At 28.4% G+C, this 24,616-nt stretch overlaps 1 protein-coding gene across 6 annotated transcripts in view; it reads right to left on the bottom strand.

Annotated features, from left to right (window-relative positions):
* Positions 1-24,616, bottom strand: part of CrzR (corazonin receptor) — a 1,123,351-nt gene that overhangs the window by 589,725 nt on the left and 509,010 nt on the right. For all 6 annotated transcript variants that reach the window (XM_075365578.1, XM_075365586.1, XM_075365549.1 and 3 more), the window contains one exon: positions 19,193-19,236. The gene's annotated coding sequence lies outside the window, so the exon portion shown is untranslated. The remainder of the gene's footprint in view (positions 1-19,192; positions 19,237-24,616) is intronic.

Here is a 24,616-nt window from a genome sequence, read left to right as displayed (position 1 = left end):
AATGTCAGTTTTATTATTAAATTTATGTATACAATTATACAAGTATATTGTATGAAATTAAATAAAATGTCCACATTTACTATTATTTTTCATTACCGAAATTGGATTCTTTACTCACAAAATATCGAAGATTTATTATTCCCTACTTTTTTAAGTTTTATTCATTATCGTGACTGCATTAAACTGAGTTATGCTAAAAAGAAATAATAAAATATTTCCAAGTAAATTATTAAATATAAAAATTACACAAAAGCAACTTAAATTAGTTTTGTAGACTATAAACAAATACGAATATAACATCCAGGATGAATATTAATGTAATACGCACCACACAAGTATAATCGAATAGACTTCAACGAAACTTGCAGTAGTTTATAAACCGTCCATTTAATAAATGTTAATATAACAACTACTCCGGGAAAACATATTTTAGAAATCTTGTCTGATAACTTTCTTTAGAGTAAAAGTAAGGTAATTCAGGTAAACTGTTAAACAAGCTCAGCTAGGTGTACGAAGATAATGTACCTTTTGACTTTCTTAAATACTCGTAATCACGATAGTGAAAAACATTTTCATTCAATAGGTTGATAAGTAATAATAACATACAAGTACAGTTTAGTACTTAGTACGGATATATGTTCTCTTATATATCTTGGATTCCGATTAAAAAACTAACATTTCTACTTCAATTCAAACAAAATAATTTCGTAAACGATATTGTACATAAATATTCTTATATATCAACACTAGTATTTAATAAAAAAGTTCTTACAACACACATTCTTATAAACACAGAAGTAAAGAATTTGTTTTTTACTTCAAAAAAGAATTAATACAATTATTACATTTTTCTCAGAAAAAATTAATTTTGTGTTTTTCATTTTCTTATAATTTAAAACTTATTGGGAGTTTAGTTTATCTTATATTATTTCAACACTATAAAATAATACTAAATTTTATTAAGCCTAAAATAAAACTAAGGAAAAATAAAAAGTTACAAAGCCATAGAAATGTTTTTAGCCGCTTGTGATCATACTGAATTTATTATACTAAAAATAATCTGTAGTATTTAGAATATTGTTAGTCAACAAAAACCGCATTCTTAGCTTGAATTTTATTCTATTTATGTAAAGTAAATGTTCTGTCGTATATATTATTTTCCCGTTAATATGGTTATGTTATAAAGTGGAAAGTATGATGATCGTGTCAAAAATGGGGTGTCAGCTTTTTTGCATATCTTTACTTTGATAGGGTCCAATCTATTTTATTTAGACCAAAAACACGTATGTAAGGATGTACGTAAGTGTGTTCGTATACGTGACCGGCTGCTTCCGGTCTTGTACCTCACGACTGACCGAACCGATTTTCTTCAAATTAAGCCCAAATATTTCAATATATTCGGTAATGATAATATATTTATTCAAAATCTATTAAAGGAGAAATCGCAAAAATGGAATTTCGATTTTCGTTTGAGGCATTTCAGAGAAAACATTATTAAAGCAATGTGTTAACTACAATTAACATATATACATAATATAAACTATTTTTCAAAATCTCAATCCCCCTCTTAAAACTAAAATCTATGTTTTTTGTTCTTTTGTTTTATCTCCCTTCTGTTTTCATATTTCAACAGTTTTTTGAAAATTTATACTTCAGATATAGAGCAATCAAGAAACATCTAAAATTATAGACCCCGGTTGTAAAATGCAGAAACGATTTCTTTCTCTTATTTTAGCTTCCATTGAAGGGGATGAAAAATTAAGAGAAAACTTTACTTAAAAAAATTTGTTAAGCTTAACCTGTACATGAATATTTTTAGAAAAATTTATTTTTAACGTCTAAAAAATATATATTATATTTTTTGTTTTACTGTATATTTAAAAATTTCTTTTGTTTTATAAATATATTATTATTTTTTTAGATTTTGTATTTTATATACTAATAAATATTTAATCTTTGTAAATGTTTACTTATTTATTGGTTGCAAATTTAAATAAGCAATAAAGTTTTAACCTCCAAACTTCATGATAAATAATTTTTAAATATTAGTAATAACAGTATAAAATGATTTATTTTATTTTTTATTTTAAGACTTTCATTTCATATTACAACAGAAAATAAAATTTTTATAGGTAGAATTTTAAAAGTAATAAAAAGTTACTTACACGTGTAATTTTTCATATTTTTATTACAAGTGTCAACCTTTAATTTTATATTTAACAATATAATTTCTTATTAACAACATTAAAACGTCTGTTACAAAAAAAAAAATATTCTATTCATTTAGTACTTTTCTGTTACTGTTTTATAAAAAATGTTAAATTATTTTAGTATAAGAATAAAAATCAGATCCTTGATGTTTGAATTGCAAAAAACTTTCTCTTGAGAACGGAAAAATTTTACAATGCAAAAGCTGTGGTAGGTACTCTGTGACTTGAGTCATGAATTTACAAACTTTGTCAGTTTGTATATACTGAATGTATCACGAAGTTCTCCCTGAACTTTCGCAACCTATTCTACTCGTGAAAATAATGAAAAAAATTCAATAAACATTTGTCTTAATATGCTGCGCGCTGCTTGCGAGTTACGGCTTGTGAAAGATTTCGCTCGGATTTCAGCTACCCCGGTGAAATGAGTTCGTGCTAAATTTTTTAGAACGTTAACTAAGGAGCAGAATTAATAAATTCTTATGGTTTTTTGACCTGAAAAATCGAACTAAATAGATCCCAAATCGCATCTGCAGTATGATTTGAGAAATCTAGGGTGAAAATCAATAAATATGGATAAAGACCCTGTTTTTTATGTTTGACGTACAACTTTTTAAATAAACAAAACTTCTAGAAAATGTAATTCAGAACAAAATGGTGCAAGTTGAATAAAACAAAAGAAAGATTAGAAAAATTCGAATTTTGTTTAGAAACTGTACATTACTGCATTTTCAAGAAAATTATTTATTTAATGTAAACAAAAAAATATTAATATTAAAAAACACGACTCCAAAAAAAGCACTGCTGACAAACATTGCTTTTTAATATAGGATAATTACTAATATAGGATAATTAAGGAGTGTGCGGGTGACAATTTAGTATACAGTATAATCTTTTTTCATATTTTTTAAATTTATTTAAACACACACAGATACACACACAAATATATATATATATATATATATATACATTTATACAGGCTATGACACTCGCGGTAACGTAAGGATTCCAACGCGGGATCATACATCTAAATCGGTTCAGCCGTTGAGCTGCTACGGTGGAACAAACATACATATATACATACGTACATGCACCCTAAACATATTACACTCCTTTTTGGGCAGTCGTGTAAAAATTAGATTATTTTTTGGGAATGTGAAAGATTTGTAAAATCAAAATTTACTGTTAAAAACCGCTGTTAAAATATTAAAAAATACCTGGAAATTACACAACAATTGTTCAGTAAAAATAAATAAATTACATATGTAAGTTATGTAGAGTCCATATGTAATGACTCGTACGTAATACTGTTCAACTCGGTAGACTCTTGGCTGTCTGAATTACAATTAGTTTTGTTAAAAACTTAAATGTAATCTGTTATTATTAACATTTAATTTTGAACTGTATTTATTAATAATGAAAATTAAAATTTAATCTTTCTTAATAAAATCTAAAATTACGTTTCAACGATGTCTTGCTTACTCACTCGTGCCTAATTCGAAGATACGGTTTACGTGTGTAGATTTTGCAATAGAAATGCCAATGTTCCAGCTTCAGTTGCTGAGCATCAATGTACGTATCCTAGTCGTTGAGTTCCAAAACGCTGACGAATTTATTTTGATCTGTTACAATTTTCATGAGTGATTCGATTGTGTCCATTTTATTTTTATAAAGTGTAGCGCCTTTAGATTTAGGTTACGGGGATGGATGAAAAGTGAAGTCTTTAAACTCAAAATTAATATGTGAGATTTACTGATCGCTCAAATTTAAATATTGCTGCTCTCATATAGGAACGTGAAGATATATTGAGGTGAGGAACACAAGATCTTCCGAATCGAATTAAAAGTAAATCGATTTAATGAAATTTTTTTCATTCATTAGCTTTTCTAATGAATGAAATTTATTTGCATTTCATTTATTTTCAACAGTTCATAGAAAATTAATTGAATTTTTACTCTAGCTTGAATATTACACTTATTTTTATTATTATTTAGTCTTAAAAATTTTTGTTAAAGTAATTTTTAATTATGTGAATTAAAAAATGTTCAGTAAAGTAGATTTTTATTCTCCGGCTAATTAATTAGTATGAACTCCGTTTTTCATAACTCACCAGCCGCCCATTCCAAACGCATCTTAGGTAGTTCTGTGTTCTAATAGAATACGGCAAAAATTTTAATTGCTTTTAACGGAATTCCGCCGTTTTGTCTACTAAACTAAATTAAAGTTAAGCAAACTCTTCTAAATACAGATAAATTCAAAGAATTATACTGCAGTGTTTACTATTTACTATTGGAATAATTTTATCACCAAATCATTTTTCAAACATTTCGAAATTAAACCCACTAACAAGAGCATACATAATAATCTTTCTGTACATCTCTCACCCAACTCCTACACAAAAAATAACTCAATTCTTATACAGAAGACTTAATTTTTCGATCCCAATATACTTTTTACAGCTTGTTTTAACATTACGTGAAAGAAGGTTTTTACGATACTACCAAAGAACACTCTCTTACAAGTTATAAGTATTACTTAACGAAATAAGCGTAACTGATAAATAGTAAATACTTTTACTTTGCCATTATACTCGTACATAGTTAATACCTTCAACTTAATACAAACTTATAAAATAATATATACATGTCGAACTAATTACAGTCTCCTTTCGTGATGTCAGTTAAAAAATGATGTTCAGTTGAATAAAACTTTTATTTATATATATAAATATTTTCTTTATTTCTTAATACAAATTAAGGCTTAAAAACTATGACGACCATTTGGCTGTGAATGTACAGAACAATAACGAGATTATAAGACGGCTGAATACTGAAGGAGATAATATTTGTAGTAGAACTTCTTATCTCAAGTGTTATTGTGCTTCATCTCATTATTTTATTTAGAAGTTTGTTGATTATGTTTGCTTTTCCTATTTCATTGTTCTATTTCTTTTTACTGCTTGTTATGTTATTTATAATTCTATTTACAATTTAAACACTGTATTTTTCTTTTTACACATGTAATATATACCTCTATTTACATTATTCATTTGAGGAGTTTCAATGGAAACTTCTCTTCATGTCATTGTTTTATGATCCAGTTTACTTACTAAATTTTACTTTACTAAATTTAACTGATTGAAAATAAATTTTTGAGTTAAAAAAATTAGTTAATTTTTAAATTACAGATACTGTTCACAAAACTGTTTCTCTCACTCTTTCTATGTCGACTAATAAATAAATAAAAAATAAAAATAAATATATATATATATATATACCTATTATTTACAACGGGTGGGTTAAAAGTCAATCCCCCCAATTACTAATAAGAAAACGGTTTATAAAGAAAAATAAAGTTTATTTTATTATTAAGTGTTTATTACATATTAGAATAAGTTTTCAAATTGTTATTCTACCCTTATAGGGTTGTAACAGTGTTAAACTACTAACTATACGTCTTTTTTTCTACTAGTTATAAAGTTTTAGCCTGATTTATATCATCAACTTAGTTTTAAATCGGCAGCTGAAGTGATTAAGGAAATTAAGATCTGAAAAAATACTGTGTCTTTGGTAATTCTTCAAAGAAAAATTGCTAGTCATCAAATCACAAAAATTGTTACTTGGTATCTTACCAACTCAGGAAAAATTTAGCTGAAGTAGTCTGTAATTTGAAGAACATAGAGAAAAGGTATTTGCTGTCAAACACATGGATATCAGATGTTAAACACAGGATTATTTATTGTTTAGTAGCTCCATAATACCAACATACCGAAGATGTGAGTTGTCCTCTACACTTTCGTCAAAGAAATAACATTTTTCTTCTATTTTACAGTAAATATGTACTTATATATGTAATTATTTAGGCGAGCATTTGTAAGACAAATGAACACCATTATCACAAATTATTAAAGCAATTCAATCTTAATCACCCTTCATTAGATAATATTAACTAGAGAAATGAGGATATACTTAACAATTAACAGTATACTTCTCTCGAAATTCATCTTTCGGTTAAAATAGTCTTCATCGAGCAATCTTGGCCGATAACAGTTAAACTTCTTTTGTGAAGCTGCCCTGGGTATTTCCAGCCCAACGGTTGCCCTTCCGGTAGAAGTTTCAGGTCTCCCAACTTATAGTTCCACAGCAAGTTAATTGTTTTTTTAAAACACTTTTTCTAGGCTCACTAAATCTTTGGGAATTTCTATCTCTTCCGGCATTTTCAAATTTTATATTCAGATAATACAAATGTTGAAAATTCTCCAAGCCGTGGAGAATTAGGACATCCAGCACAGAATTCTTTTCGGGTGGCAGCAGTAGCCTCATTATTTTTCCACCATTGATGCCTAAACACTTTTTCTTGTTAAATGTATTTAACACCATTTTACTTAATGTGGGTACGAAATTTAATTATACTACTACTATTGAACAGTAATTATTGGCTGAATATTAAGTCTGTAACCGGGGAGAATCTGACTTTTTTTGCCTACTATCTACTTTCTTATTATTGATATAATTATGAAATAAGAAAATATAGAAATGATAATTAATTTTAATTTTTTCATCTGTACTGAAAGAATAAGGACTAATTTTGAATATAAACAATTTATTTCAAACAATACATAATTAATCCTAGAATATCCACATTTCTAAATCAAAGTACTTTAATTTTTAGTAGACCTTTATTAACCAATCTGCACAATGTAAATTAAGAATACATTCCTTTTATAGCGACGGAACGATCTTTTTTTAAGAAACAAAAATGTATTTTCAAGGTAAACAAGAACAAAAGATTACTGAACATGTTATATAAAAGATAATTGGTTTGTTGGTTTTTTTTTTACATGGCTGTGATTCTAACCTCTTCTAAAAATGTATCAACTAATCGATAATTGTTTTATTTTCATTACCAATTGAAAAAAAAAAAAACAGTATTTACAGAATATATAAAATGTTTGTATGACTGTTAAGAAAAATGTACCTAGAAGAATAGAATACAATATTCATTAAAAAGGCTTATGTATAAAATGGCGTCATTTCATTTTAATTTATTTGAAAACTTAAGTAGAAATGTTTTCGTAAATAAGATCAGATTATAATGATAGAAACAAATTCGTCACTAATTTATTACATTCCGATCTATTCAACTGATATGGGAACCGTTTATAACGAAAACAGCTACTTATTTCAAATTGTCTGAGTGCGTTAATTGCCAGACCAGATAAATAGTCCAACATTTCCAAGTAGTTCATGTGTAGTGAAGTAGTATGTGACATTATCTTCACCAAATTTATTTAAAACTATAAGTATTAAAAAAAAAAATATATATATATATATATATATATTTATTTTCTTTTCACCTAACTTCTTTTTTTCTTAATTATATTAGAATGAGTCTTTCAAACTAACTCAAAATATTACCTTCTTTTTGTGAAATTTCATTAAATACTATTTGTCTTTCCTAAATAATAATTCAATAGCATGTCAACAATTACTCAATTTATACACTTAAAAATTTCTGTGGTAATGTAATTGTTTTTTAACACGGAAATTGTTGTACTGAAAAATGTTGTAATCAAACTCGACTTGTTGAAAACTTTTCTTCATTAAGTATTTTTAAAGTACTTTCTGTCCATTTCTGTTGTTATACAGAGAAAAATCTTTCATTGCTCACATTAAATCATGACTGAATTTTCTTTAATTGAAGAAAACGGTTTTTTTCTTCTAATGGAGGAATAATTTTTATTTGTAGAAGTATACATTTCTTTACTTTCCTCAAATCTTTTATGGGATGATCGTATTAGATTAAATGCGGTTGTTGCAAATAAATTACCACTGAGTCTTAAGTAATTTTAAGTAACATTAAATGGGTGGGATTATACGTTATTTTAATTTCAACAGATGGAGTAGGAATCGTTAATTTAGCAAATATTATATCTTATCATGTAAAACATAATTGAAATGAAAGTATTGCTTATACTATCAGAATAAGTATTAGCGGTGGTCGAATTTCGAGGATCAATAACTCTGAAACGGATCGTCATACTTTTACATCTGACGTACCAGTTTTTAGCTCGATCAATTTAAGTAGTCAATTTTAACTGATTCTGAAAATAAACCTCAAACAATATTACTTATTCTGATTGTAGTTATCTATGAGGAAAGACATTTGCACTAAAACCACTGAAGGTGTGTATTAATCGACTCTAAAATTTTATTTAAATAATATAATTAATTTAAAGGAGATGAGAGACTGGATGACAAATAATAGCTATGATTTAATTCCGACAGGTAAAGAAGCTACATCCTGAGACATAACTGTATTAAAAAAGTTATAATTGAAGGAAAGATTGCGGATGTGAGGGGAAGAAGATGAAGGACAGTAGGAATATTGGATTGCAGACAAGGATACTATAATTTTAAAGAAAAACCTCAGGACAGACCATGATGGAGAGTGCAGTTTCTAGATGAATTCACTAAAGAAGAAGAAGCAGATTAAAATCTTCCTTTCAAGTTAATTTATATTTGTGTAAAAATGTCATCAAAAAAAGTATCTGAATATTTAGACGTTAAGTGTGGCAAATCAAACAATTTGGATAGCACTGAAAACAAAATTTGGAACAGTTGAAACGTAAAACTGAAATTCAGTTAAAAAATTTAGTATAAGTGAAGGTTATTCATACAGAAAAGCAATTTAGATTTTTTATTTGTATCGATATTCAAAATATATATTATTTGTGAGTATATTATTTTTGAATTTTATTTTTTTTGCTGCTTGTTTATAGTGTTCACCTTGCACGTTAAAATTTTTTATGTTATTTAATTCAATAAACTATTTAAAATCTATGCTATCTATTAATTATTTTCAAATGTAATATCAGAAATATCTTAATGTTTTACCAGACTAAATCAAGTAAAGTAAAGTAAAGTAATCCAGACTCAAATAAGTAAATTACCCTTTAATTAATTACCGTATACACAATAACCTATTTATTTTATAACATAATAGAGCTTCTGAAAGCCTCTGGTAATTAATATGTAACTTATTCAAAAATAAAAAAAATATTTGAGTTTATTTTTATCACAAATTCTTTTATTTTATTTTTACAACCTGCTAGAATATTTAAAAACGCTTTCTAAATATGCTGTGAAGTGTGAGTTCATTATCTACAAGGCTCAAACTGAAATATCCTCTCTCTTAGATTGCACGGTTTAAATTTTTTTCTCTTTGCTTGAAATAAATAAGCACCTGCTGTACAACACAAGACTTTTTTTTATATTTAGTCGGCAGTAGCTTGCTTTCTTGCAACAAAATTAATGATAAGCCTTTTTTCAAAAGATCTTGTTGTCCCTGTATCAACTCTATACAATTTAAACACAAAATACGAGTTTAGTTATTTTTTGTGGACGTGTATTATTCTTATTTTTGTACTTGCTTGCTCCTATCGGCTTATGTTTGCAAAGAACTCGATTCCATTGTTAACTGATTTCAATAAAAATTAAGATTTTTTAATAATAACAATAATAACTGATTATTTTATTATAACTTTCAACAATTTAAGGGATAGAAAATATGTCAATCAAGTAGTCTAGCCACTTAATCAAAAAGTCAAGCTGAAGAATATGCTTTCTTCTCGGTTTTTTTATTTACAGTAATTAAAGATTAAGTTATTTTAATAATAATATTTATTAAATAATACTAACTTAATATTTCTAAAATAATAAATAATTCACAATAGATATTATTACGCAGTGAATAATTATTTAATAAATTAAGATACCTTATAAACGACACTTTCACAGGCACTAAAAAAAGTGCCGTTATTCTCATAACTGGAGTTCTGAACTTAAATAATAATTAAATAATTTTTTAAGCTCAATCTAAGGTAAACTAAGCTAGATAAATTATAATAATAAATTAAATTATGAACAACGTACTAAACAACTACCGCTCAAGTACTCAAATATTTACCAGAAAATAGTTTGTCTGACAACTACAAGAACACCATTAATATCATTGCCAACAAGACTAATAAAGTAACTGATGTGTAATTCTAGATGGCTGTCTGGGTAGAACGGAACGCCAACATTTAGGAGTGTATTTTATCTCCCTATTCATTGCAGATCTTGGACTTCAACTTCTTGCTAATAGGCCTTTCTATTTATCTGGAGGGTATTTAATTTTTAGTAGTAGTTATAAATTTATTTTTAGTTTAAGATGGAAGGAGTTTAAGATTATGTTCGTAGAGAATTTAACTTGGGTTATTCCTTGCAAGATTAGCGACGTGTCCTTGCGCGATTTATTCCTTGCGCGTCCTTCTACTGACGCAACTGCCCTTCAGTCCGTCCACTGAAGGCCTTTCAGATTAGCAGGAATTCGCCTGATGTGACCCTAGTTTTCTGGAGGCCCAACGCACTCCCTTCGCGGAGTGAATCGCATATAGTGTCTGTAGGAGGTTGCCTGAGTAGTGATTGTTTAGATAAAAGAAGGATTGGGAATCTAGGTTTCGAAGATACATATATACGAGGTGCGACAATAAAGTAATGAGACTGATTTTTCTTTGCAAGATGTGGCAACATTGCAACTTGCGTAGGCACACCATCTTTGACCTTGGTCTACAAGCTACTTCTAGTCCAAGCGGCACATTGATGCAACTGCTCAGTCGTGAGTTTTGCTGTAATAAGTGAACACGTGTTTGTGTCTCTCGTCACAGAAATGAATCCGCAAAATATTGCGCAACGGTATGACATTTCTTTTTGCATTAAATCGGGTGAAAACGCGACGACAACTTATGGTAAGCTTTAGAAGGCTTTTGGAGAGGAGGTTATGTCAAGAGCTCAAGTTTTTCGGTGGCATAAAATTTTTAGTGAAGGCAGAACGAATGTTGAAGATGAAGACCGCAGTGGATGGCCATCAACCTCACGGACAGATGTCAACTTGACCAGGGTGCGTGAAATCGTACGATCTGATCGAAGATTATCCGTGACAATGATTGCAGAAGAACTCAACACCAATCGAGAAACGGTTCGTCTAATATTAACTGAAGATATTGGTATGAGAAAGATTTGTGCAAAAATCGTCCCCAAAAATCTCACACAACAGCGAGAAACACGGAAAAATGTGGCAGCTGATCTGTTAGAGCAAACGGAAATCAATCCAGATTTGTTGAGTCGTGTTATCACTGGTGATGAAGGTTGGTTTTTACAATACGATCCAGAGACAAAACGCCAAAGTTCGCAATGGTGCTCAAAGGGATCACCCAGACCAAAAAAAGCTCGCATGTCAAAGTCAAAAGTGAAATGCATGCTTGTATGCTTCCTCGATTCCAAGGGAATTGTTCATAAAGAGTGAGTGCCTCCTGGACAAACAGTTAACCAATATTTCTACAAAGAAATTTTAGAAAGACTTCGTAAACGAGTTCTTCGTGTCCGTGCCAACATTGCTGATAATTGGATTTTGCATCACGATAATGCGCCATACCATACTGCTCTGTCAGTACGCAATTATTAACCTCAAAACTTTCAGTACTATCACAACCACCTTATTCACCAGATATCACTCCGTGCGACTATTTTCTATTTCCAAGAGTCAAAATGGCGATCAAGGGACCATTTTCAAACAACACAAGATTTCCAAAAATCTGTGACGAGGGTCTTGGAGAATATTACAGAAGATGAGTTCCAGAAATGTTACCATCAATGGCAGAAGCGCTGGAATAAGTGTGTGCAATCACAGGGGAACTACTTTAAAGGAGACAACACTAAACATGACTAAAACGGCAAGCAACATTTTTTTTCACATCAGTCTCATTACTTTATTGTCGCACCTCGTATATTTCTCTTGGGTATTCCGGAAGTCTCCAGATATCTCATGCAACTTTCTGGATTCGGAACCCACAGGTATCTGCATCCCTTATTCGTGACGTGTAAATGAAATGTAGTCTTGTACATATTTACATATTGTACATATTTATTTACATTTAGTAGTAGATTATATTATTTTATTCTATTTATTTATCTTTTTTTTGTATTATATCAAAAACCATATTTCATCTAAAAGGATTTGCATTTTCACCCCAAAACCGAATAAATTCAAATGGTTTGTCCATTAATTAATTGTATAGACAATCCTAATTTATTCTAATATTAAATATTATCTTAAAGAGAAAAGTTTTATTATATTGATAATATTTATAAAAGTTGTTTCTATAAAATAAAATTTTAAACTCAATCATTTTTTAATTTAATTGCACATAAAAAAATAATTAATTCAATATAAAATAATAAAATAAAATATTTAGTGTTAAAAACATATAGATTTTGTATTCAATAAAATTATTTATTTAAGCTATGATATCTGGTCATAAAATCTTGTAATATAATCACATTGTATATCTTTTAATTATTGAGTTACCTGTTTAATTGAGGTGTAAAATGAAACTGTTTACTACAAAATAACATAAAAAATCAATATAATTTTTTTTAACCTGATGAATGAATGATAATAAAAATAACGTTAAATTAATATTTAACTAATTCTCACAACGTAATAGAATTAAGATAATTGCAGTTTGAATTGTAACATTTGTTACATTTTTAACTACTCTTTTACTCACCCTTTTTATGAGCGTTCGTTAATAATATGTTACCTATACTTGATCAAAAATACAACGTAAAGGCAACATAAAATAGTTTTATTTACGTAATACGTCAATAAAACTGAAAGAGAGCAGCAGTATTTATTTTTCTATTGAAATATACTAATCGCATTGTATATCTTCTAGGAAATTTGAAGCTTATTAAAAGATACAATAAACTAACTTGCTTCATAAAATGAACAACAAAAATGCAAGATGGTCTTACTTTATTTCCCAATCACTTTCCTGTTATCACAACCTCATTATAACACAGCTTTTTTAACTGATATTCTATACTGCTCTATTAACACGAGGCGCCGATTATAGACATGCACAGATATGTAGATAATACTCTCGCGCTAAAGATTTAATTAAATCATTTACAATTCGTGAATTAGCCTGATATACAAAGTAAATTTTTTTAAATATTTCTCTGTGTGATACTTTTCTCTACATTGATTTTGTTTTTGTCGTGTAGATTACAGATATGTAAACAGAATCTTTCTTACACTTTCAGTTTAATAGAAATGGCAAATTTAAGGTTTATGAGTTAATATAACTAAGTACCAGAAGTACAATTTTTAAACTTTATTTTAATTAAAGGTGTAATGTTTTTTTATGTGATTTTATAGTTAACTAATACATACGCGACAAAAACTGTCCAAATCAGTTAGTCACTAACGAGCCACTATGAGTATTTACTGTTCAATCATTAATACAGTTATCAAGTTATCACACTGACTGAAGGAGATAACCATTATATTATTGCAGTAAACTAATAAAGCCAACAATATTGGTGTTATTTTAATTGTAAATACATAATGAAGATTGTTATAACGTACGCTTCAGTAGAGAGGCATCATGGTATGTGATGCATGTATCATTGCATTGTTTCATGGTTAACAAATGATTAATAGAGTTATAAATGTATTCTAGCATATAAATATAATAAAGTGATCACATACAATAAAAACTTATGTATACAAACATGGATCATTTTATATCAAAAATTTTCAAAATTTAAATTTTCTAATTTTTCAAAAACGTAGGTTGATAAAAAATTCCTTTCCAGATTCGTTTTCATCAAAAAAAGTGATTGGTTTTATGTAACATGATAAGAAAACAAAAAATTATTGCCATTAAAAAGAGTAATAGCTTTGAGGCTTCTTTTGGACGAATCAGTAAACAGCCTCCATTCGTTCACATCAACTTTATATTCAACTGTTCCATTACACCAGGAACATTGTTACAATAAATTAATCTTCCATCTTCAGAAAAATATGGAGTAAAGAGTTTTTCTTTGTTTTTGTACCATGAGAAAGAAGTGCCAGCAGCCAGCAATTTTTTTCTTTTAATCTAGATCCTAAAGGTTCTGCTGAATTTGTAGGAAGACTTAAATCTCTGACCAAATCATTCAGTTCATGCTGTGAAAAAAGTTGTGGTTTGGAACTACCAGAAATAAAAAAATAAATAAATTAAAAAATTAACACAGGCCTAATTTTTTATTCAGAAATAAAATATTGATTATCAATTTTGAGAATATTAAAAAAATTGATTTAGTGAAAAAATGGTACGTGATGAAATTTTTTAACTGTTTTTCCTGAAACCAGCACACAAAAATCTATTAAATCAGTTATTAGTTTTCAAAAAACTTTTCCATTGTTGACCTTGTAAGTAATAAATCAATATATTTAAAAAAAAAAAAAAGTGAACAAAGTAAAGGAGATGAAATCTGATTCGAACCAATGTGCCTTCCTTTGTAAGATCCAAATATTTCATTAATTAAAATTTTATTTGGCTATAACTCTGGAACCAATGAAAATGAGTACGGCTTATGATATATCGTCGTAAAGCTCTCAATCAGAGCTTATTACTGCAGTTAAGAAAAAGTCCAAAATCCACACCTTTATTGGATTTTCGGCTTTTTAGAACACTTTTGGTTCAGTTAATTCCAATCAACTACTTGTTACAACAGTTCTAAATCCAAAATTTCAACATCGTATGACTAATCGTTTTTGAGTTATGTGAGGTAAATACGTACGTACGTACGTACATACTGACAACACGCCTAAACTAGTCAAAATGGTTCAGAGATGGTCAAAGATATTTCCGTTGAAAACTGAAAACCGAAATTTTTCGCGATCATAATACTTCCTTTACTTCGTACAAGGAAGTAAAAATTCTGTTTATTATTCTTTGTGTTCATTACCGTTTAAGTTATTCTTAGCAGTTTCTATAACTTTCAACTTAACTGACACGATAAATCTAGCATTTTCAAACTTTAATGATTTGATTTTTTAAATTTATCAAAAACTGTACGTTTTTTGGGTTGTTTGTTTTAGAACTTATTTATTTAAAAAGACTTGTTCCATCCTAAGATTATTTGAGTATGTTTTGAATGCCCTTTTTATAAGCTTTTACTTGCTTTAGTTATAATCAAATCTTGCAACTGCTATATATTTTGATCTATCGTATGAAAATCAATGAAATTCGGTACACGTATGTAACTTCGATGACAATACAATACTACGGTGTTAGAATTTGGATATGAAACAACCCCTTCACCCACGCGTTTCCCTTACGCTAAATTCATGCATGTTGCTTAAAATTTTTATTTCTTATGAACTATCGTGTGAAAATGATTGAAATTTGGTACACGTATCTAACTTCGATGTGTAAAAATAAATATTTTTACTTTTTAGTCTTAGTAAACAAACAAACCTGAACATACAATAATATTCAGATATAAATATTATTAAGAATATTTTTTTGGGATGTAAAAAGTTTATTGTTCATTAAGTCTAAAATGTAAAAAATACAAAAATATATTTGATTACATATAAAAAAATATTTTTTAAAAAGCTTTTATTTAACTAACATTAATATTAACATTAATAAAAATAATGAAACAAATTAGAAAAACCCTCTAAAAAGTAAAAAATAAGAATTAAATCAAATTGAGAATTTTAAACAAAAAAATATAATATATTAACAAATATAAAAATGCACTGAAAAGTAAAAAATAAATTATATAAATATCTAATACATAAAAAATAAATAAATATAATAATTATTAAATTTTAAAGTTAAAAGTAATGAAAATATTTAGTTAAATAAAAGCGTGGCGCAGTTTTTATAACAATCTTTGGAATCAATTTTTGAATAAGTATTTAAAGACATTTGCTGTATTTTAAAATATATTTTTTGTTTAATGAGGTTGTTTAGTATATGTATATATTTTATTTATCTGTAATAAAATAAAGTTTTAATTCTTTGATGGTTCAAATTTCCACCGAGATGACCTTTAATGATTAATAAAATTAAAAATTAAAATTAAATTTAGAAATCTTGCACAAAGTTATTACATTTTGACGGTAATCTGAAAAATTATTAATTATTATCATTATTATAATTGTAATCGTAATTATGAATTCATAAAATAAAAATTCATAATTAATTAAAATGAAACTTTTAGCGGAAAGAGTGCGTTCAATTTGGTTTAGATTACATGCAGAATTCGAAGATGAACTTCAACTATGTGAGAACACGTTCAAAGAAAGCAAGTGGATGCATTTTCCCAGATTGTTACTTGCAGCTAGTCAGTCTCAACTGGAGAGGTACCAGCAGACCTTTCCGCCTCCTCGTGTCGTTATTGAAAATGAAAATGAAGATTAATTGTTGTATAAATAAATGTTGTGTTGTTTTAAATAAATTATAAAAACAGCGCCACGGTTTTATTTAATTAAATATTTTCATTACTTTTAATTTTAAAATTTAATAATTATTGCATTTATTTATTGGTTATTTATTATATATTTATATAATTTATTTTTTACTTTTCAGTGCATTTTTATATTTGTTAATATATTATATTTTTTTGTTTAAAATTCTCAATTTGATTTAATTCTTATTTTTAACTTTTTAGAGGGTTTTTCTAATTTGTTTCATTATTTTTATTAATGTTAATATTAATATTAGTTAAATAAAAGCTTTTTTAAAAAATAATTTTTTTATATGCAATCAAATATATTTTTTTAATTTATTTTGTTTTTTGTATTTTTTTTTTTTTTGGTTGAGTGATGAAAGTGCAGCATCTACAACAATTTAAGTGGCATTTATTATTATCAGCCCGAGAAATGTGTGTTTACAATAAGAGTTGAGACCTAGCTAAACATATATGTGAGTGTGATTTTACATTTCCATTTTTCAACAATAGCTATTCTGATTATTTTATAAAAATTAAAAACTGGTTGAATTAGTCTGATAAAGTGAATAAGAAAATATTAATAGTAATTTAAAGGAACGATTATTATTTTTAAGATGAAATAAAACTTCAAAAATAAAATGTTTAAAATTATAATACTTTAAAAGAATTTTTTTTAAAATTAGTGTTATTAAGGAGAGCAAAAGCTCACGATCACATTTTAACCAACTTCAGGTTGACTACATTGTATACTATTGAATTACGGAATTACGCGATTCACAGTGAAGACAATGAATTATTTTCATTCAAGAGTTGTTGAAAACCCTAAAAGAAAATCTTAACTCATTTATATATAAAAATTTAATTTTTAAAAAACCTATTCCTGACTTAAATAACTGTGTTTTCAAAAAAGCAGATAACTGGAAAACTGTTGTTCCAAAATCGTTCAAATTTGATGGGAACAATGTGCAATGATATTTAAACTTGATCAATAATTGATCAGTTAATAAGATTCATTATTAGATTTTTTGCACATTTCTGTTGAATGTAAATTCTAGTCAGATTAAAAGATAGGAAAGGAAAATTTTCTTCAGTCATAATTAGTAAAATAGATGGTGACTGGGGCATCTACGCGCATCGACAGGTTGTTTACTTGTTCACGGGCTATAAGTTTAGTGGTGCATAAACTGTCTATTGTTATACTGTATAAACATGTAAACGGGTTTTACTCTATCTAAGCAAGCTCACATATATTACTCGTATATTAATTAAATTATATATTAATAAAATACATACATAAACCGAAACTGAGTAGTATTTAACTGATGTAGCAGTATTCGTTTATATATAAATATAATTATATGCAATTTTTTTACGTTATATTATACAAGGTAATTCTCGAAGAATATTAAAAAACTTTCAGGATATGAAATATCCTGATGAAAATAAAGAAGTTTATATAAGCATAAGTTTGGAAACGCTTCGTTAGAAAGTGTTGATTGGCGAAAGATTTCGCCCTGATTTCTGTACCTTCGGTCAAATTTAGCCTGACTGTAATTCTTGGGACGAAAATTAAGAAGTAGATTTATTGGTTTATATGAAATCTAATCTGAAAAATTGAAAAAATAGGTCCCAGAATATTATTTTTAATAATTTTTGAAAAACCTTTGACAAAGACAAAAGTTTAGGATCGAAAAACACCCTATTTTATGTTTGGCGTAAAATAACTTTATTAAACGGGCAATAATCACGTAAAAGTTTCAAACAAAACTTGCAGAAAATTACTGAAAATTGAAAATTTAGTTTCTTTAACTCCTAGTTAAAGATCCTAGACAAAACCTGTTAAATTCTGTAACACCTAGTTAAAATCATAACACATAACACCAATAATCATAACACCTATTAATAATAACACCAAGTTAAATTCTGCTACATTTTTATAGGTTTGTTTATAATAAACTTTTAAATTTTAACGTTTGTGTTTAGTTTATGTAGGTTTTTTCAAACCATTTATCAAAATAAAATTCTTTCGAGGTTTTTTTAAAACTTTTATGTATTTAATACCCGTTTAATAAAGTTATTTTAGGCCAACATAAAATAGTGTGCTTTTCAACCCCAATCTTTTGCCTTTTATCCCAGATCTTTCAAAAACTACTAAAATACAGTATTGGTACCTTTTTTCTTTTTTTTAAATCAGATTTCATTTATAACTACTAAATTTACCTATGTTTATATGAACTTTCCTCTTTATTTTCAGAAGTAGATCATGAACTGAAAATTTCTTACACTCTGTGAATAACTCTGTACATAAAATACATTAACGTGTATTATATATTTACATATAAACAGACATCACTTGAAGTATAAAAATCACTGTACTTGTAAAATCTAATTAAAAAATATTTGCATAAATTCTCATTTTATCCATGTAAATCATGTTAAGTTGGTTTGTTTATTATAATTATTATTATTATTATAAGACATTTTATACAATAATAATTAAAATGTAGTAATTTATTATGTAAATACATAAAAAAGATTGAATTCGATAAAAATTGTAAAATAAATACAAGTGAATGCATAATTACATAACTAGTCTTAAATATTTATAAAAAATTCTAATAACATATTTATTAGTATATTCCTTACCGAAGATTTGGGACGAAGCATCCACTGTTACATCGCCCGTATCACTGAAAAAAAATTATTAAATAAATTATTTTGAAAAAAGCAAAGTTTATGATTTTAAGAATATTAATAAGATAGAGAACAATTTTTACAACAGATGACGCTTCCAACAAATGTTATTCTATAAGAAAAACTTTTAACCATAAAATATCTTCTTTTTATAAGAGATGTTAAACATGTTTTATATTTTTTAAAAAAATTTTTTTTAATTCTTTTTTTTTTCACCATATGAAAAAAACCATCAAAGCTTAGCTCTTGACTTATCATATTTCGTTATTAGATACATAGCCTTAAATTTATTACATTAAAGCGATCATTTTCATCGAACAAAGATACTGCAGTAGAAAAAGAATAGAGTATAAAAAAGTTTCAAAAATTTACTTACTTTATTAAAAGTTAAACATTTCTTTACTGATAAAGCCTTTCCTCTGTACCTAATGAGTTAATCAGGGTTCTTCAATATTTCGTATTTGCCTTTCTTATTAACCGTGTTATTTTATTTGCAGTAGACATTGCAAATGACATTTTTTCTCATTTTTCAGGACCAAAGTTTTTCTCATAACAAAATTTCCTAAGGAAATATAAAATTCTATCGGATAAAACAAAGTAATTAACGGTTAAGAGAGTGCTATCCGATTCTTTCCTTTTATTATTGTACCAGCCGGTCAAGGCACGCTTCGCTCGCCCGACCGTCTAGCACCGAGAGCTCAGGTTCTCCCAGGCGACCCGCGAAGCCAATCCCAGGGCTGCAGCGCTAACTTCGCTCGTCATTCTCGTCTTGATAGTGACTCTGCGTTCTGGACCACCGCAGTGTTCGCTACCATCATGGTTGCGGTAATAATAATGATAATTAACAATTAAAATATTCAGGCTTTATAGAAAAATGAGAAGGAAATTAAATTACAGAAGGTAGAATATGAATAACTATGGTAAGTAAAGTACATAAACCTTTGATGACGAAAAATTCATAACTTATTTCTATTGCCATTGTGACAAATATAATAATGATGTAACGGATAAATTTTTTTTTTTTTTTATTAATGAATATTTATCCCAAGCTCCAAGAGAGCTAAAGTCACGGTCTACGCCTTAAAACCCTCCTTAACAAGAATATATCTTGCAAACTTGAAAGCAATCGATCGGTTGTTTCTCGTTTGATTTTGTTACAAACAAACACAGGCAAAAAACTGACAAACTTTCGGATTTATGAATAAAATAATCAATACAACATCTACTTAATATTTTCTAATTTTTTTGTTACATAGTAATTTTGAAAAGATCTGGGCTCGACTTTTCGCTCTGTCATTTAAAGCTAGCATTTTAATTTAATTCAATTCTAATTTATATCCCTCACTGGTAACGCTGTAAATAAAAAGGTTTGGGTATAAATAAATTATTACCCTTTCGGATTTGATTTCATGTTAAAAATTATTACAATTAGCTTTTATTTCCGAAATGGATCAGAACTTGTGCAAAATTTCAGTCTACATTAAATACTCGCCTCCAGTTCCATTTTTAAATTCTCCTAAACTCTAAGGTACACAAGAGTTAATTTCTTTGTTTTCACCTATCAGAACTTATTTCCCTCTTCTGATACTTCAAATCTCCTTCCAATACAATCTAATTGTGCTACGAATAGAATGACAGCAATTAATCGATAAAATTCCGTACACTAACAATTCGATTCTTAAATCAAGAAATTATTTCGATGATTAAAATTTTCCACGCCTATCCTCCGCGTTGTAAATCTGCCCCCTAACAACAATGGAGCTAGGTAGTAACTATATGTTAAATCATATAAATATTTTAAGTAAAAATGTTTGAAAAAATTGGTTGTCCCATAGTTAAATAATAAGTTCTAGTTTTTGTTTTTTTATAGGTATTTTAGAACCCATGATTTGTGTTCACTGGAAGATAATTATTTTTCTTTATTTATGAAAAAACTATGGTAAGGGTCAATCATACATCGGTGTTATCGGAAAAACCGGTGGAGGAAGGACTGACGGACGAATAGATTAGAGATATTTTTGTATCTAAAAGACATGAACTCGATTGGTAAACCATATATTAAGAAATTTAGGTTTGATTAATCTGGTTGTATATAGATTTGAGTAAGGCACAAACTGCAGAGAAAAACAAATACTGGAATATGTGGAACAGCTACCTGAGGATCTAGGACGTACCTGGTATTTTTTTTATTAAAAGATTAAAGTTAAAAAAAAATGAATGGAGATAAGTCTTAAACTATACTAAAGAATGACACTGTTTTTTAATTACAGCACAAAATCCCCAGTTGTCTTTATTTTCATTACGTAAATATTTTTTTTTATTAACCAGGGCGATTTTATTTCGTTTCTAAAAGTTTTCTACAAAACTTGAAGAAAAACCAAAGTAATCACTTTCTTGACTACTTTTTCCCTAACAGAACTTTACTTTCCTCAGTGATGTATGAAACACACAGTATTTTTTCGTGTCCTTGACCATTTTAGGGGCTTCTGAATCAGCACTTTTTCATCTTGTTATTAGATATTTTATATCTAACAATTAAGAAGTACACCATTCCTAAATTAATAAAATCTGAAAAATATTAACCATATCCCAAATTTTTACAATTTACGGCACAATAAAATGTCTGAAAAGAAAACAGCATTTTTTTAAAGGGGGATATTTTTTTGTTAAGTTAACATAAATAACAAAAAACATAAATATTGCAGAAATATCTGTAAAAAAAGAGATAACAGAACAAATTAAAATCCTATTTTTTATAAATATTTATTCATCTAGCTAAACTAATTTTTAATAAATTAGTCTATATAAATAAATACATTATTGTAAAAGGGAAACAAAACTATCAGCATTTTTTAAAAATCAAATTCATCTGATTACTTAACTAAAATAAAGATTTAGAAGTAACATAAACATTCAGTCTTACGTAACATTTCATGAATATATAAATTTCGATTAAAAATAAACCCTAATTACAGATAGCCTATATACTCGTAGTTTTCCTTCTTGTTTGTGTGAATCATAATTTTTTCTCACGCATCACAATTTATCGAGCAATTCTTTGGAGATATTTTGACAATACAATAGAAGGGTTTAGAAACACTTCAGGTATTACTGATAAGATCCGTGGAAAATATAAATTTATTATCTTTAAACGTATTTCTTTACGTACTCGTGTTTGTATTAATAAATAGTACAATATTAAATTTACAAAAAAAATATTTAAAACAAACATAAACGCTAAAATGTATAATATAAATAATTGTGATCCGTTATACTAGCGATACATATTGTAGCGATACATATTGTAGCGATACATAATATATTGACTTCAGTCTAACCGATTAATTAATTATGCAATAACAACTATTGTAAAAATATTTTTTTCTAAAACTCCTAATCACAAATTGTCTTGGTTATTCAATATATTTTACAACTAAACTAAGTTTTAATTCTGCTGAGGTTTTTTTAACAGATTCTCTCAAGAGAATGTTTAAAATTCCAAAAATATTTTAATATTACGTAATTTTTGTTGCACCCTTAAAAAATGGTAACAAGCATACTCATGGGAGATCTACAACAGGAAACCGTAGAAAATATTACGTTATCTTTATGTTCTCAGAGGTAACAAAGTTATATTCAATCAATAACCATAATATTTCTAACCTTTTTCGTTTATTCAAATATTTCTCTCTAGCTTTTCTTATTTTATCAACAAATATTACTGCTGGTTTCCTTTTTCATACACATTTCACAGTTAAAGTAAAGAGAGTTTTTAGGAGAATATATATATTTACACGAATCAAAAAAAATTACAAAATTTCTAACAATCATTCATCAGTTTTCAAACATAGGGTAATACAAATTCAAAATTGAATTACCACAGCCATTTACGTTATTTGTTTATTAATTTTTTTCTGAAAAGTAATTTCCAATTGAAATTTTTTCTTCTTCAACTTAATTTTATTTCCCCGATGCATAATCGACTTGTTTTAAAAAAGTATGACAAAATATTTAATTAATAAAAAAAAAATAAAAAAATCTGAGATCTGATTTTTATAATAGAATTTATATTCTATTAAATTTTGGCTGTAATTTGAATCAGACTATAACATAATATTTAATCGAAAAGCTCCACTTTTTTTATCAATTTATCAATTTACTATTCTTTCAATTAACAACAATTCTGAGCTGTTATTCTGAACTGTAACAATAAATAAGGAAACAACAAAATTTTAGATTAGTATTAATTGTGTGTACTGCGGTCAAGGGGACACTCCCTGTCACACCTTTTATGAATGTGCACGTTGGGAGGATCTAAAAGCCAGATATAACATATAAGAGATTACCCCGGAAACTACAACAAAGTATATGTTGAGGGGTAAAGAGGAATGGCTGGTAATAGAGAGATTCGTGGCTGAGGTTATACGAGCAAAGGAAGTAAATTACAAGTAGCGGGAGGAGTTACTTTAAGAAAAAATAAAAAAAGCCGACCGAGACCCGGATGCTGGGGCAGGGATATGGCGGGAACGGTATAGCTGGGCCCGATGTCTATGGCTTAGCGGTTAGAGGAAGAGGCAAGATGAAAATAAGGAAAAGATCCAGAACCGGTGAGCCGACTTGCCGTGCCGGATGTACTGCCGGTAGGTAGGGACGCTCATTAGAATCGCAAGGACAGTCCCCTGGACTGAGTAATACTTGATTATTAAGCCTACCCAGGGGAGCAGGAGAACGAACAACCACAAAAAAAATTAATATTTCTAAAGAAAAAAAAATTATCAACAAAACAATATATCAATCGCCCTGAGGTAGGTAATCCCCACGTCCGGAACACAACATCTATGTTCCACGTCCAGGGCGGCAACAGCTGTACTTATGTACATTACATATAGCTGGCTAACGGGGTTCCGAGTATTGTTCTCGGTAATGTTCATTTTCGGCCGAATTACTTCTACAGGCCGAATTTCAGGACTGGATTTCGCGGCCACCTGCAGGTACGAAACTTTTAACGATTATGGACATTGATTGATACCACCTTTAGAGCTGGTGATGTGGCGGCCACGGTCGAAGTTATTTGCAGGTATAATGGAGGCCTTTCGTTGTCCACATGCCCCCAGCGATGGCAAGCATGTAGTTAAGATGCCCATGTTTTTCGGGGCATGGGAGCCCTGAAAACCTCGGTGTGTAAGGGCCTGGAGTCCGTGCAGAGACTGCGCATCCGCTCTCTGTCAAGACATATGCCGGTTCCACCGGAGTACCGGAACGGACCTCCAGGGTTGGTAGCCCTGGAGTGGGTGTGTACCCCGGCGGCTAGCCTTACAACAGAAGGGATCAACCGTTCATGCAAGCTGAACAATCAAACCTGGCAGAGGGTTCACG

Source organism: Lycorma delicatula, chromosome 1, assembly GCF_047948215.1.
Source record: "Lycorma delicatula isolate Av1 chromosome 1, ASM4794821v1, whole genome shotgun sequence".
Classification (NCBI taxonomy): Eukaryota; Metazoa; Arthropoda; class Insecta; order Hemiptera; family Fulgoridae; genus Lycorma; species Lycorma delicatula.
Note: the sequence above shows the minus strand (reverse complement) of the source record. Positions and strands in the feature narration are given on the sequence as shown.